Genomic DNA, 14,562 nt, shown 5'->3' with positions numbered 1-14,562 from the left:
GTAGTTAATAGGACAGATTTTCAAGTTGGCAACAAATGAATATTAAACCAACTACTAAAATGTCCAATGGCTCGTAATAATTCTTCAACATGATTCCTGAAGAAGGGCTTGTGCCCGAAACGTCGATTCTCCTGCTCCTTTGATGCTGCCTGACCTGCTGCGCTTTTCCAGCAACACATTTTTAAGCATAATTCTTCATCAGACAATAGTCAATTTCAATAGGGAGGCTTTTCCAGTAGCTTTTTTCGTCTGGGGGTGGCGGCGGGTGGAAGATATTAAATTGAAGAAGCACTCATGGCATTTTGTTGAAATTTTGACATATTTAACTGACTGCAGCCATAAATTACGTTGCACACGAAGGATTGTTTGTAGGCGATCCTGGACATTTTATTTTAGGCTGTAAACTTGGGTGTCATTATTTCAAATAAGTAATCAGGATCCTGGCCAATATTTAGCCGTCATAGATAAGCAGGAGGCTGGAAGGACACAACAAACAAGCCGGGAGGTAGAAAAGTCAACATTTCAGATCATCGTCAACCAACATCACTGAGACTGTTTGGTTCCTATTATTTTGCAGTTGGTGCTCAAATCGGGCTTCCAAGTTGCACGTACGCCATTGGTAGCACTCTGATGCTTCCAGGGGCCGTGAAAGGCGCTAGTAAAATGCAAATTAAATGCCCTACTGCAAGCCTGCCGGGAGAGTAAGCGCCCTTCTGCTTTATGTCTGAATTGCTGAGTGTGAGCCCCATTCTGTGGGTTTACTGCCGATTGGGAGGGGCTGTCGAGCCGCCTCCTATGATTCGTCAACCCGCTCTGGCGAGTGGCTGCGGCCGCTGTCAATCACTGGGCTCCAAAGGCTGGGCTCCGGGAGCGGCAGCGGTAGGAAACCGCATCCTGGTCTCGGCTAGCGAGCAGCTGCTTTCCTCTTTATGAATCATCTTTCTCCGAGCATTGCATGCAAGGTTACCATTGCGAAAGTTCCTTCCTTCCTTCCTCCAACCAACCCTCCCGCTTAACTGAAACGGGGAGAAAAGACAGGCTCGGATCCAAGGAAAAAGCCTTTAGTGAGTGGGTGAGTTTTCATTTTGTTGCAATTTTGGCATATTTAACAGACTGCAGCCATAAAAGTGTTTTGCACACGAAGGATTGTTTGCAAGAGATCCTGGACATTTACTTTTACACTGCAACCTTGGGTGTTATGGCTCAATAATAGAATTCAGTCTGTCACTACAAACGCTGCAATCTTGAACTTCTTCCTGTCTTTGCCTTAGGCTGCTCTCTGACCGTGAACTTTACGAGCAGTGTCTTTACAAAGACAGATTCTCTCCGCTGAACAGTCCTGAAAACAGACCTACATCCCGAGTTTTCTCCTTTCTGACTGTAGTGTGCATTCACTTGAGCCGCAGCCTGCGTGTTAAATTCTATATATCTCTGAATTTAGTATGTGAACCCGGATAAATGCTCTAGAGGCAACAGACTTTACAGTCAGTCAGTGTGTAATTCACCAAGATGCATGCAATACTTTATAGATTTATGCATTATTCATAATTGCTGAGAGCAAAAAATATTACATTTGGTCCTGGTCGATAAAGACTTGTCAGAGGCTGTCTCCTTGCCCGCGCAAAAACAAAGTCGTTATGGGCTTGTCAATTACAGAGCAGAAATGTTTAATGGAAGCAAAGACCTTTCGCATCTCAAATCGGAAAGTGCACCTCGAGAAATGTGATTAGCGAGATTGGCCATTTGACATCTGTTTTTACTGATGCCTGTTACAGAATAGAAAAATCGCCATGAACTAAACTGCGATATGAAAACCGCATGAACAGCCTGCATTAAAATTACTGAGATTGAGCGAATCTCTGTCTTGTTAGAATGGGATAAGCCTTGCCTAAAGAATCTTCAGACTTTGTGTTTCACCTACACGTTTGCAGCAAGTCTGTGGCCCCCGCCCAAGGGAATGTATTTCCCTGGGAAACAGACTTTTACCTGTGCCCTTCCTTTACCTGCCTGGAAGGTACTGTCTCCTAGCTAAAGAATGATTCCATCATGCAGGTCATCTTCTAGTGGCTTGCCTGGGTACTCCGTTCAGTTAGCAACCATTGTAGGTACTGTCAGTCGATTTGACTGTTTGTTAGGATCACCTTGGCTGTGATACCAGGTTCATCTGAAATCTGCACGTGTTTCCACTAAGGGCCTTTGGATAGTGACCAGCGCTACTTTTAGTTAATAAGGCCAGACATGTTTTTATGGTTTTAAGGATTAAATTCAAACAAATCTATAGATTAAAGAGGGATATTTTATTAATATTTAAATAAATAAATGTTAAGAAAATAACTTGTATTTATATTGTACTTTTTACAATCTGACAGCATCCAAAGCTCTACTCAGACAAGGAAGTACTTTGACAAAGTGGTCACTGTAGTGCAGGGAACCATAGTAGTCAATTCGCACAAAGTGAAGTCCCTCAAATAGCAATCATTTTTAATTTAATTGTTTGGTCACAAGATGTGGGAACTACCCCCTAGAGAGCAGATAGATGGGACTAGATTAATTTAAGATATATGGTCGGCATGGACCAAAGGGTCTGTTTCCATGCTGTATGACTCTTGAGCATTATTTATTACCCATTGTTAATTGCCTTTGAGAAGATGGTAGTTTCCCCCACATTGCTGTTAGGGAGGGAGTTCCAGGGTTTGGAACCAGTGGCAAAGATATAAATCACTAATTAATATGTTTTATGATTTGGAGATGCCAGTGTTGGACTGGGGTGTACAAAGTTAAAAATCACACAACACCAGGTTATAGTCCAACAGGTTTAATTGGAAGCACTAGCTTTCGGAGCACTGCTCCTTCATCAGGTGGTTGTGGAGTACACAATTGTAAGTCACAGAATTTATAGCAAAAGTTTACAGTGTGATGTAACTGAAATTATACATTGAAAAATACCTTGATTGTTTGTTGAGTCTGTCAGTTACATCACACTGTAAACTTTTGCTATAAATGCTGTGTCTTACAATTGTGTCCTCTACACCCACCTGGTGAAGGAGCGGCGCTCCGAAAGCTAGTGCTTCTGATTAAATCTGTTGGACTATAACCTGGTGTGTGATTTTTAACTTAATATGTTTCAGTCATTTTTGACCAGGAGATAAAGAGGAGTCTATTTGGTGGTATGAGATCTTTTGTATCCACTTCAGAGAGAACATTGGGTTTCCATTTAATAGCAAAGCAGTATCGACAACAACTTATTGCTTTCCTGGCATCAATTTAAAGTAATGTAAAAGATGAACAAATTAGGCACAGACAATTTTCCAACCCCTATATTCCCTTAGTGCCGTACCAATTTTTGGCCAAGTGAAAGATCGAATATAATTTTTATTTATATTTTGACTTTAATGGAATAAAGTATCTCAAAACACCTCATAGGCACAATATAAAACAAAGTACGCAATGGACCAAATAAGGAGATAATGGATTGGGATGACCAAAGCTTGGTCGTGTTTTAAGGTGTACAAGCGGGAAATTGATGCTGAAAGACATGGAAAGAGTATAGATGGTGGGGGTGGGGTTAGCAGGCTAGGTGGGTTAGCGATGGGGAATTTAGGGTTACAGTGATAGGGTGAGGAGGTGGGTCTGGATGGGATGCTGTTTGGAGGGGTGATGTAGACTTGATGGGTGAATGGCCTGCTACCACACTATAGGGATTCTATGAGCATTGGTAGTGGAAGGGATGCATGTTTGTGGATGTGGTGCCAATCAAGCAGGCTGCTTTGTTCTGGTAGTGTCAAGTGTCTTGAGTGTTGTTGAAGCTGCACCATTCCACGCAAGTGGGGAGTATGCCATCAAGACTCTGACTTGTGCCTTGTGGATGGTGGACAGGTTTTGAGGAGTCAGGAGGTGAGTTATTCACTGCAGTATTCATAGCCTCTGATCTACTCTTGTAGCCACCATATTTATGTGGCTAGTCTAGTTAATTTTCTGGTCAAAAGTAACTCCCAGGACAATGTTAATGTGGATTCAGTGATGGTAATACCATTGAATGTCAAAGGAGGATCATTATTGTTCGTGACTTGTGTGGTATGAATATTGTCACTATTCAGCCCAAGCCTGCATCTTGTCCAGATCTTGCTGCATTTGAAAATTGGCTGTTTCAGTATCTTAGAGTCAGAAGTGGTGCTGAACATTGTGCAGTCATCAGAAAACATTCTCACTTCTGACCTTTTATAATGGAGGGAAACAGCTAAAAATGGATGGGCCTAGAACACTACCCTGAAGAATGCTTGCAGTGATACTGTCATGATGGTGTGGTAAGTTCTGGAGCACAAGTCTTCAATACTATTGCTAGAATGTTGTCAGGGCCCATAATCTCTTACAGCATCTAGTGCATCCAATTGTTTTTTGATATCTAGTGGAGAGGATCAAATTGGTTGAAGATTGGCATCTATGATTCTGGGAGACTCTGGAGAAGGCTGAGATGATCGTCCACTTGGCACTTCTAGCTGAAAATTGGTACAAATCCTTCAGCCCCATCTTTTGCACTGATGTGCTGGGCTCCCCCATCCTTGAACTTGGAGATATGCAAGAAGCCTCCTCCTCCATTAAGATGTTGAATTGTCCGCTTCTGGTCATGAATGGCAGGACTGCAGAAGCTTAGATCCAATTCTTTGGTTGTGCAATCACATGGCTTTAACTATGCTGTTTCGCACACAAATAGCCATGTTTTGTAGTTTCACCAGGTTAACACCTTTTTTTTCATGAATGCCTGGTGCTGCTATTGATATGCATTCCTACACTCTTCATTAAACCAGAGTTGATCCCCTGGCTGGATGGTAATGGTAGAGTAGGAGATATGCCAGGCCATGAGGTTGCAGATTGTTTTGGATTTGTGTTGCTGCTGATGGCCTACAGTGCCTTGTGGATGCCCAATTTGAGTTGCTAGATCTGTTTAAGATTTGTGCCATTTAGCATGGTGGTAGTGCCACACAACACAATGGAGGGTGTTCTCAATATGAAGGCGAGACTACTTCTCCACTTGGGTGGTGAGGTGGTCACTCTTACCTGTACTGCCATGAACAAATGCATCTGTGGCAAGTAGATTGCTAAAGATTGGGTCAAGTATATGTTTACCTCTTGGTTCCCTCACCTCCTGTCACAGGTCTAGTCTAGCAGCGATGTCCCTTAGGACCTGATCAGCTCAATCAATAGTGCCATTGCCGAGCTTCTCTTGGTGGTGGACATTGAAATTCCCTACCCAGTGTACATTCTGTCCCCATGTCATCCTCCATGCCTCCTCCAAGTGTCGCTTAACCTAAAGAAGTGCTGATTTATCAGATGAGGAAGGACATCACGTGATAATCAGCAGGAGGTTTCCTGGCCTACATTTGCCCTTGTTGATTCCCAGGTCAACTCCCTGTCAATTAAACCTCTGAGCCAGTGGTACAGGGCATACCCAGGGATGGTGATGGTGGTGCCTGGCATATTACCTGTATGGTGTGATTGACAGTCCAGGTCTATAGGCTTCCTACTATACACCAGAGTCCTACCACCCTTTTTTGATTTGTGGCAATTAAAAGAAAATGTATTAATGTCATTAAATGTTTCAATCAAAATGCATTAATTGAAAGAGCAATCTGCAGATCTATTCCCCAGATTTGCTGAATTTTTTCATTTTGCAGTTTAAAATAAGCAAACGCTGTACTTTAATGCCAGCCTGCTTCATTGTCATATCTTCAAAAAGAAACAAAGGGCACAAAGTACAGTTTTCTGCTCGACAAACATTTCTACTTGAGATATCCAGAATCGCCCAGATTTTGAAATGTTAATCTTGGCAAAAATAATTGTAATACAGCTGAAGAAAAGAAAATATTTTTAAACACTAGTCAATAAGTTATTTTGTGTTAAGTGTTCAAAAAATAAATTTTATTTCCCTCATGCTATTTGAATTATCACGTACTTTGTATTTTGACCAAAGACTAAAAAGTTATCAACATTGTGATGAAGCAGTGGTTAGATCTGTTTTAGAATCTTGCCACTGGATCCACGGATGTGATTTCTGTGCAATTACATTTCATTTTGAAGTCTGGTATTGGATCCATTTCTTTTGTTGGGAAGTGGTTGCATTTTGTCTTTTAAAAAGTCATTTACCCTTATTTTAAAATATTCTGCTACCTGTTATAGAATCATAAGATATACAGCAGGGAAACAGAGCCTTCGGTCCAACTCACCTGTGCCAACTAGATGTGCTTAACTGATCTAGTCCTGTTTGCCAGGATTTGGCCCATATATCTCTAAACCCTTCCTACTCATGTACCCATTTTAGATGCCTTTTAAATGTAATTGTACCAGCCTCCTCCACCACCACCTGTAGCAGCCCGTTCAATACACGCACCACCCTTAACCTGAATAAGTTGCCCTCAGGTCCCTTTTAAATTTATCACCTCTCTCCTTAACCCTGAGCCCTCCAGTTTTGGATTCTCCCACATTAGGGGAAAAAAGACTTTGACTATCCACCCTATCCATGTCTCTCATGATTATGTAAGCCTTTGGAGGGTCACCATTCAGCCTCCGACACTCCAAGGAAAAAAAGCCACAGCTGATTCAGCCTCTCCCTATAGCGCAAACCATCCAATTCCAGCAACACCCTTGTAAATCTTTTCTGAACCCTTTCACTATTTTTCCTATAGCAGGGAAACTAAAATTAAACACAGTATTCTGAAAGTGGCCTCACTAATGTCCTGTATAGCCGCAACATGACATCCCAAATCCTGTACTGACCAACGAAGGCAAGCATGCCAAATGCCACCTTCAGCACCCTGTCTACCCATGACTCTACTTTCAAGGAACTGTACACCTGCATCCTGAGAAGTCTCTTTGTTCGGCAACCCTCCCCAAGGCCTATAATTAAGTGTCTAAGTCCTACCCTGGTTTGCCGTACCAAAATGCAATACCTCTCATTTATCGAAATTAAGCTCCATCTGCCACCCCTCAGCCCATCTAATCAAGCTCTCGTTGTACTCTGAGATAACCTTCATTACTGTCCACTACACTGCTTATTTTGGTGTCATCTGCAAACTTGCAAACCATAACTCCTATATTCACATTCAAATCATTTATATAAGTGACAGAGCAATGGACCCAGAACCAATCCTTGTGGCACGCCACTGGTCACAAGTCTCCATACTGAAAAATGACCGTCTACCACCACCCTCTGTCTCCCACCTTCAAGCCAATTTTGTATCCAGTTGGCAAGCTCTCCCTGGATTCCATGTGATCTAGCCTTGCTAACTAGTCTACCATGCAGGACTTTGAACACCTTTTTAGAGGCTTCTTTGTCAGAGATTCAGGAGAGATTTTGGAATAATTATTCATGTTGCTTCATTTAAACTTTGTAAAAAACAAAGCAATGTCAAGGAATGATGCATTTTCTCACTTTGTGTATGCACTACTGAAAATGCTATATTATCAGGTGAGCTGTCATTGATAAAGAACTTTAAAGACAACCCTGTCTGTTCAAGGATATAAACAGGATTTTAAAAAATTAGATCAGTTAATTATGATCAATGTTCCTTCCTCAATTATCACTATTAGAACCCAATTAACTGGTTATTCATTTCATTTACTGTTTGTGAGATCTTATTTTGTTGATGTAAAAGGAGGCAACATTTCATTTGATGCCAAGTGCTTTGACGTTGAGGATGTAGTGAGGTGCTATATAAGTCTAGATTTCCATTTAATGAGGAGTCTTGGGTGTAATTTATAATGTCATAAATCAAGAGCAATGGGCAAAACTGAGTTATTAGGTCATTACCACAACTGAAATACATATCCTTTTATATTTTACACAATAGTTTCTCTATGCTGCTCATATCAGGTCTTCACATGACACACTTTATGAGTATTTTTAATATAAGCTTTTCATTTACAGAGTAAAGTACTTTTTCTTGTAATCAGCATGATATTGCTTTGTGTTCAACTCCTCCTGCAGAGTTCAGTCTCCACTCTGAGGAAAATCTACAGTGAAAATGCACCTGAATTGCTGTAGGATATGTCCTGCTGGCCAAGTTAAATGACTTAAATGCAGGCAGAAGCCTGGAAGCAGGTGGCTGTTCATTTACACAGTTGGAGAACAGCATTCTGCAGGAGATGTAAAAAAAACATTAATGCAAGTAGTAGGGAGACTTCTTTTTTTATCTTATTCCCTCCTCACTCCTGCACCAGAAGATTAAGAAGAAAAATGGATATTGAATGCTACTATTTATGTTCTTAAGCTTCCACATTTGTATAAAAATGTATGGTTTTCGATCAAGGTCGCTCTTATTCCTGAACAGCCACATCTGTTTCTAAAATAGGTAAATGTGACCCATTGCAAAGTAATTAAAATTTTTAATGTAAGGAAGCAAGTAATATTTGCAGATGCTGAGTGGAAAAGGTCTGTTTGCCATTTCCTACTTAAATTTTCTGTGCCTCAGACCAGAAGTTCCAGGCAGGCACAGCCTCATTTATACAACTTTTCTGTCCAATTAGTAATCTCCCACCCAGGAGGGAGGTCAGCTAGTACATAGATATAAAAATATACGACTGTGTGGATCTTACCTCTTCACCATAAGATTTTTAAATGATCTTACAGTGCACCTCAGGTTAAATTTTGTTTTTGAGAGGGTGAAGTAGAATGAAATTCTAAGGACTTCTTAAAATTTCATTCGGTATTCCAATCGAGTTGTATTCCATTCATCGCCAATTCCAATGTGCCCGAGACTGCGGTCTACCCCAGAAGATGGGTTCAGAACCTTCCCTAGTGTTATACCTCAATCTCAATAAGCAGGAAAGCTTTATAGAGATACTAGCTATTGTAATATTGATTTGATTTTAATTGTACTCTACTGAGATACAGTGAAAAGTATCGTTTTTATCTTCTATCCAGATAAATCCTGCCTTACATAAGTACTCAGTTTAATGGAACAGAATGTGGAATATAGTGTTAGCTACAGAATGGGTGCAGAGAAAGATCAGCTCTAATAAATGAGAGGTTCGTTCATAAGTCTGATAACAACAGGCAAAAAGCTCTTTTTTTTTAATCTGGTACGTGTTTTCAAACTTTTTTTGTATCTTCTGTCTGATGGAAGAGGGTGGAAGAGAGTATAACCAGGGTAGGAAGAGTCTTTGATTAGGTTGGCTGCTTTCCCAAGGCAGCAGGAGGTATAGGCTGAGTTGATGGATCGAAGGATAGTTTTCATAGTGGACTGGGCTGCGTTTACAACTCTCTCTGTAATTGTATGTGCCAGAAAGTCACTCTCAGGTGTTACAAAATTTGTACTTAAATGGGCATGAGACTTTCTCATTTGTTTTGTAATTTACCACATGGTAACAATACATTAGGTTGAGTTGATGACATGAACTCCCAGTGCAAAACTCCTTGAGTTGCAGAATCTACTCGATTGCAAGATTTGTTTTTAAGTTTAGCATTTAACATTCGTGATCTGGATTTTGGGGTGAGGGGGAGGAAGAAAGATGAGACTGTTTATCAGGATTTGTTTTCTGGAGAGTAGTTGCTATGACAACTACTAGTAGTCTCTTGTTTTTTTTTAAGTGTATTTACTTTGGAAAAGTTCCATGTATGTGTTGTGTTCAGAGTTCAAATATTACCTCCAAGTCTGCAACCAGGAACTTCTGGTTTGTGGAGCACTGGCCTCAAGACTGGGGAAAATAGGATGTAGTCTTGAATCATATTGCAAGCCTCATAACTAGGGAAGTGGGAGGATGTTAAACAAAGGTGGGGAGAGAAGTGAGAGATCATGCTTGGGTAGTCATAGCAAATTAGGAAAGCAAAATAGTAATGTGAGAAATGAAGGTCAGAATAGGCTGAGCAGCCTCCTTTCTATATTGTAAAAATGCTTTTGCTCTTTTGACTTTCAAAATTGTACACCTCCAGACCCACCTACAAAATAAACAACCTTCTTTGCTCTGATTTACCATCTCTGATTGATACTCCTCCAGGAACACTTGATTTATGCTGGAGACTTTGTCCTGACTACCATTGAAACCCGTTTTTAATGGGTCAGCAGCCATGCCCACCATTTTCATTTGGGACGGCAGATGGCATTTCAGCAAGGTCAGGTTAACTTTGGTTGAACTTCCTTGCTACCACCTCTTACGACATGGTCTCTTCACTTTGCTGCTTTTCTGTCTGGAAATTATGATTGAACCCATTGGAGTGGATCGGAAGAGGAAAATCCATGGATAATTTAGATTTAAGTGCTTTACAAATTGTGATAAATAAATGGATGGGACTGTGCAGGGATCCAATCAAAACTGAGTACATTTGAAAATTTCAAGAAAAATTTTATAAATACTTGGAGTGTGATGATGAGATATTAGTTTTGGGGACTGGTCATATGGATTGTTTCCAGTATTATGCCTTGGGAATTTCAGTGTTTTAGTGAGATTAACAAATTCTGTGTATATATTTATATCAAACTTTTTCTGAACAAGTGATGTTTTCTTGGAACTACATCAGAATTTGTTAAAGTAAGGAAATTACTTGTAATGCAAATTGCTAAAGTAAACAATTTAGGGGAACTGTTGGGGTGTGTTTGTGTTACAGAAATAGTAGTTTGACTTTAGATAAAAGCTATAGTTATAATGTAAAAGTAATCAGAATCCAGACTCTGTGAGCAGAATCAAATTCCAGAGGAGAACTTTTATCCATTTTGTTCTAGAATTGATTTGAATACTAACTAGTAATTTAAACAGAACAGTTTAGGGTTGGTGAAGAACAGATACACTTGTATATTGCTGTTGATCCTATAGGCTGGTGTTATCTGTTGTGAACCCATCACACCTCCTTCGATAAAGTGATTTGATAGAAATTGTGCACTGACAATCTAAATTGCTATGTACATTTATCTTCGTACTTAGGATTCCATGCAAAAGAAGGTGCTGTTGTGTTCAATACTAAGTACGTTTAAATCGCTAACTGAAAATGCTGATCAAATTCAACAGGTCTGGCAGCATTTTGAGAGGTCCAGGGTTAATATTTTGAGTCCAGTGTGACTCCTCTTTAGAAAGTCACTTTTGTTTTATTGTAGGAAAAGTTTGGGAAGATTATGCGGAACGGAAAGGAAGCTAAGAACATGAGAGAAATTTGAGACCGTGGTGTGATGGAATAAATGGCAAAAGGGAATGATGATGACTGCAGAGGAGAAAGACAGAGAAGTCCAGAATAGGTGTTAATAGCAGAATACATTTCAGCTCTGCTGAAGCAAACCTCAAGGTGAGGCACTTGGTAGGGAGTGGCAGCTGGCACAAAATTATAGACTGGACCTATTTCTCTCTCTCTCTCTCTCTCTCTCTCTCTCTGTCTCTCTGTCTCTCTCTCTCTCTCTCTCTCTCTCTCCTCTCTTTTTTGTTCTTACTGTGGTCTCTTGTCTCACTCGCCTTCAAACCTTCCCTTTATTTTCCTTTGTGTTCCATTTGCTTCTCCCTACCTTTTTTTCTACCAATATAGAACCAATCACTTTTCCACTTCCAGTGAAATTGTATCAGACTGAAAATCCTAATTCTGTTTCATGGTCTCTCCACAGACACTGACAGACTGGCTAAGTTTCTCCAGCATATTTTTCTTTCAGATTTCCAGCATCCAAAATGTTTTGCATTTGCATAAGTAAATGTTGTCAACTTTTGTAATCCTTCACAGCTTGACCTGTTATAGAGTCAATAGTGTTTGGACACTGCTCTCATTTCAAGAACAAACCCAGTGTGTTTTTAGTCTGTCATGCTGTAGCTATTTGAACCATGGTGTTGGAGAATCAGAATTTAAACAAATGTGTTTGGATGTATTCAAAAATTAATGTTTAAACCTGAAAGTTACATTTAACTAGTGATAAATGTCCTCTGTTTATAAAAATATCACAGCAGTACTTCTTGGAAATTAATCAGATGAAGGTGCTGTCTGTGGGATTAATTTCTGGAACCCAGGGTAATTTCCTTTTCCCATTCATGCTTCCTGTCAGTATTCTTCCTGCTGAGCATTATTTGTCTCATGAGAGATTAAGTAAATAAATCTATAAAAGTGACAATGTGAGAAACTAGAGCTCCATAGTTTTTAACTCCATTTAACAAACTTGGTCTCATGGTTAATGAGATGTCACAACAAATATTGGAAAGATTGGAAAATGGTAGCTGGAGAAGCACTTTGTGTCATTTCTCTGGCATCCCGTCCATTCAACAAGAACGCAGGTTTATTACATGTAGCCACAAGCTATTTAAGAGAGCAGTTATAAGGCAAGTGTGGGCAATTGTCTTAGAAATTTTGCAACAACTCATGGGCCCTGTGGTGCAGTTGTAATATCCCTTCCTCTGAACCAGGAGACCTGATTTCAAGTCTCGAACCTGCTCCAGAGGTGCATTGTAAGATCACTGAATAAGTTCACTTAAAACAAAAGTATAGCTCCTATATCTGTTCATGTGCCTTTAGTCTTGGAATCAACATGAATTACATGCTACTTTTCCTCTTGTTTAAATGCTTGCAGTGAAGGAAGTTTCTCTTGTACTTGGGTACACAATGAGTAAGGTATGTAGTGCCATGGTGAGAAGGATATCTACTTGAACCTTGAAAGGCCATTTTGGGTGAGAGGATTCACAGTTACATATCGAGCTGTGGAAGAAAAATGATTGTGTACCGAGCATGTCTCTACCAGATTTTCATTCTGTTTTTTTCTGATTCCACTTTAATGGAATAAAACTGAACAAATGCCATTCAGCTGATAGGTATGCACTCTTGCTTTGCTAATGCCATCTAAATCTGCCCTTTGTGTTTCATTCAATGGCTCAGCTTTTTATATTATCAAATTTGAATGAAAAGACGATATGTTCAAGCCAAATCATATAGCTGTGCTCAAGCTAAGAGGATATTACGTTGTCAGGTGTATGATATTTTGAATGAGATTTTAAATAAGGTTGTCATTTGCTTATTCTTTTGATCTGTAAGACCAATTGTGCCAATCACAGAAGAACAGAATTCTGTTAGTGGCTGAGCCAATATTTGTACTCCAGTAATGCCACCAAAAAGAGATTAACTGTTCACTTCACAGAATCACAAAAGTGTTGTGGCATAGGAGGAGACCACTTGGTCTATCATGTCTGTACTGGCTCTCCAAGGAAGCATCTTAATGCCATTCTCTGCCTTTCTCCCTCCATGTGTTCACTGTTTCTATTCAAATAATCATCCAATGCCCTCCTGAATGTTTGAATGAATTTACCACCTCTATTTTTTTCAGCAGGTGCATTCCACAAATCTATCTCATTGCTGTTTGTGGAACTTTGTTGGGCAAAATTAGATTCAAATTATAAATTGACTGTATTTACGCCACATTTTCCACGACCATGTTTCAAAGTATTTTATACCTATTTCCATATTTTTAGATGCAGTTGTTGCTGTAATATAGGAAGTATGTCAGCCAATTTGCACACAGTAATCTCCCACAAGCAGCAATGAAAAACAAGTAATCTCTGTTTTAGTGGTGATTGAGCCAGTACAATGGACGTATCTCCAAAAAAGTGCCTGGGAGATTTTGCATCAACCTAAGGGATGCAGATGAAGCAAAATAGTAACAGAAACTTTTAATCATATTTGAAAATATTTTACACGTTCATATTCATATTCATACTCATCAGGAATTGCAGTCAATTGACACTTCTTTTCAAAAAAATTAATTCTATAAATTGTCGAGAAAAGATGTGTTGACTACTTGCTGGAGTTCATAATTATGTAGCAGTAGGAGCAACCCTAGCTTGGAAAAGTTGCTAGTACTTTCTTGTATTTATATTTGAAATCAGCAAAAGTTGACAGATAATAGAAAATTAATTTTCAAGCTTGTGTATTCATGAAATATTTAATGTGATTTAGAGCTGTAGTTACAACAACTTCTGCCTTTTTGTGGAGGCCTTTCTTTCATACTAAGCTTTCCAAATATTGCCCTCCCCTTTCTTGTGTGCCAGTTATGATTCTCTACCTAGTGTAATTCTGCTGTTCCATTACTGTCTGTTTATCATTCATAAACATCAGTTTGTTCTCAACTTTGCATCTATTTAATCCCAGTCCTTTACACACAATCCGTGCTTCCTAGTGGGACCATGTCAGCAGTGCCTTAGGTATTTTCTATTTAACATTCTTCCCCTGCTAATTGCCTGTTTTGATCTTTCAGGTTTTTAGTTTGTTTCCCCTTGAAGTAGTCACTTGAAAATACTCAGTCTCCATTCTCATCAAATTTGGGTGAAAAGAAATCCTGCAGAGAATTTAAAATATAATGAATAGTTAGCCAATTCATGTCAAAAACTTGAAAGAAGATAATGAGCACGGAGATCAAATTAACATGTAGCTGAGATTACATTTTTTTGTCTGTAAGGTAACAGATCTTCCACAAATCCATTGAAAGGAGAGTAATCCAATCATTCTAATCACCACTAACTGTCAACAATATATTACTTTAAATTGCTGTTGCCTTTTGATCCTCTGAGATTCGAGTGGAAATTTGCTAATTTTTGAGGATAATTTGACAGTCTTATTTT

The 14,562-nt window shown here is 39.4% G+C and overlaps 1 protein-coding gene across 2 annotated transcripts in view; it reads left to right on the top strand.

The window, feature by feature from the left end:
- Positions 1–871: 871 nt before the first annotated feature.
- The window catches only part of LOC140486140 (E3 ubiquitin-protein ligase MARCHF3), a 120,642-nt gene continuing 106,951 nt past the window's right edge, over positions 872–14,562 (top strand). The window contains exon 1 of one of the 2 annotated variants that reach the window (XM_072584824.1): positions 872–1,064. The gene's annotated coding sequence lies outside the window, so the exon portion shown is untranslated. Of the gene's footprint in view, positions 1,073–14,562 lie in introns of both variants that reach the window. The other variant, XM_072584815.1, reaches the window with a different exon arrangement.

Source organism: Chiloscyllium punctatum, chromosome 2 (genome assembly GCF_047496795.1).
Source record: "Chiloscyllium punctatum isolate Juve2018m chromosome 2, sChiPun1.3, whole genome shotgun sequence".
NCBI lineage: Eukaryota > Metazoa > Chordata > Chondrichthyes > Orectolobiformes > Hemiscylliidae > Chiloscyllium > Chiloscyllium punctatum.
The sequence above is the reverse complement of the archived record's forward strand: the minus strand, read 5'-3'. Positions and strand labels throughout refer to the sequence as shown.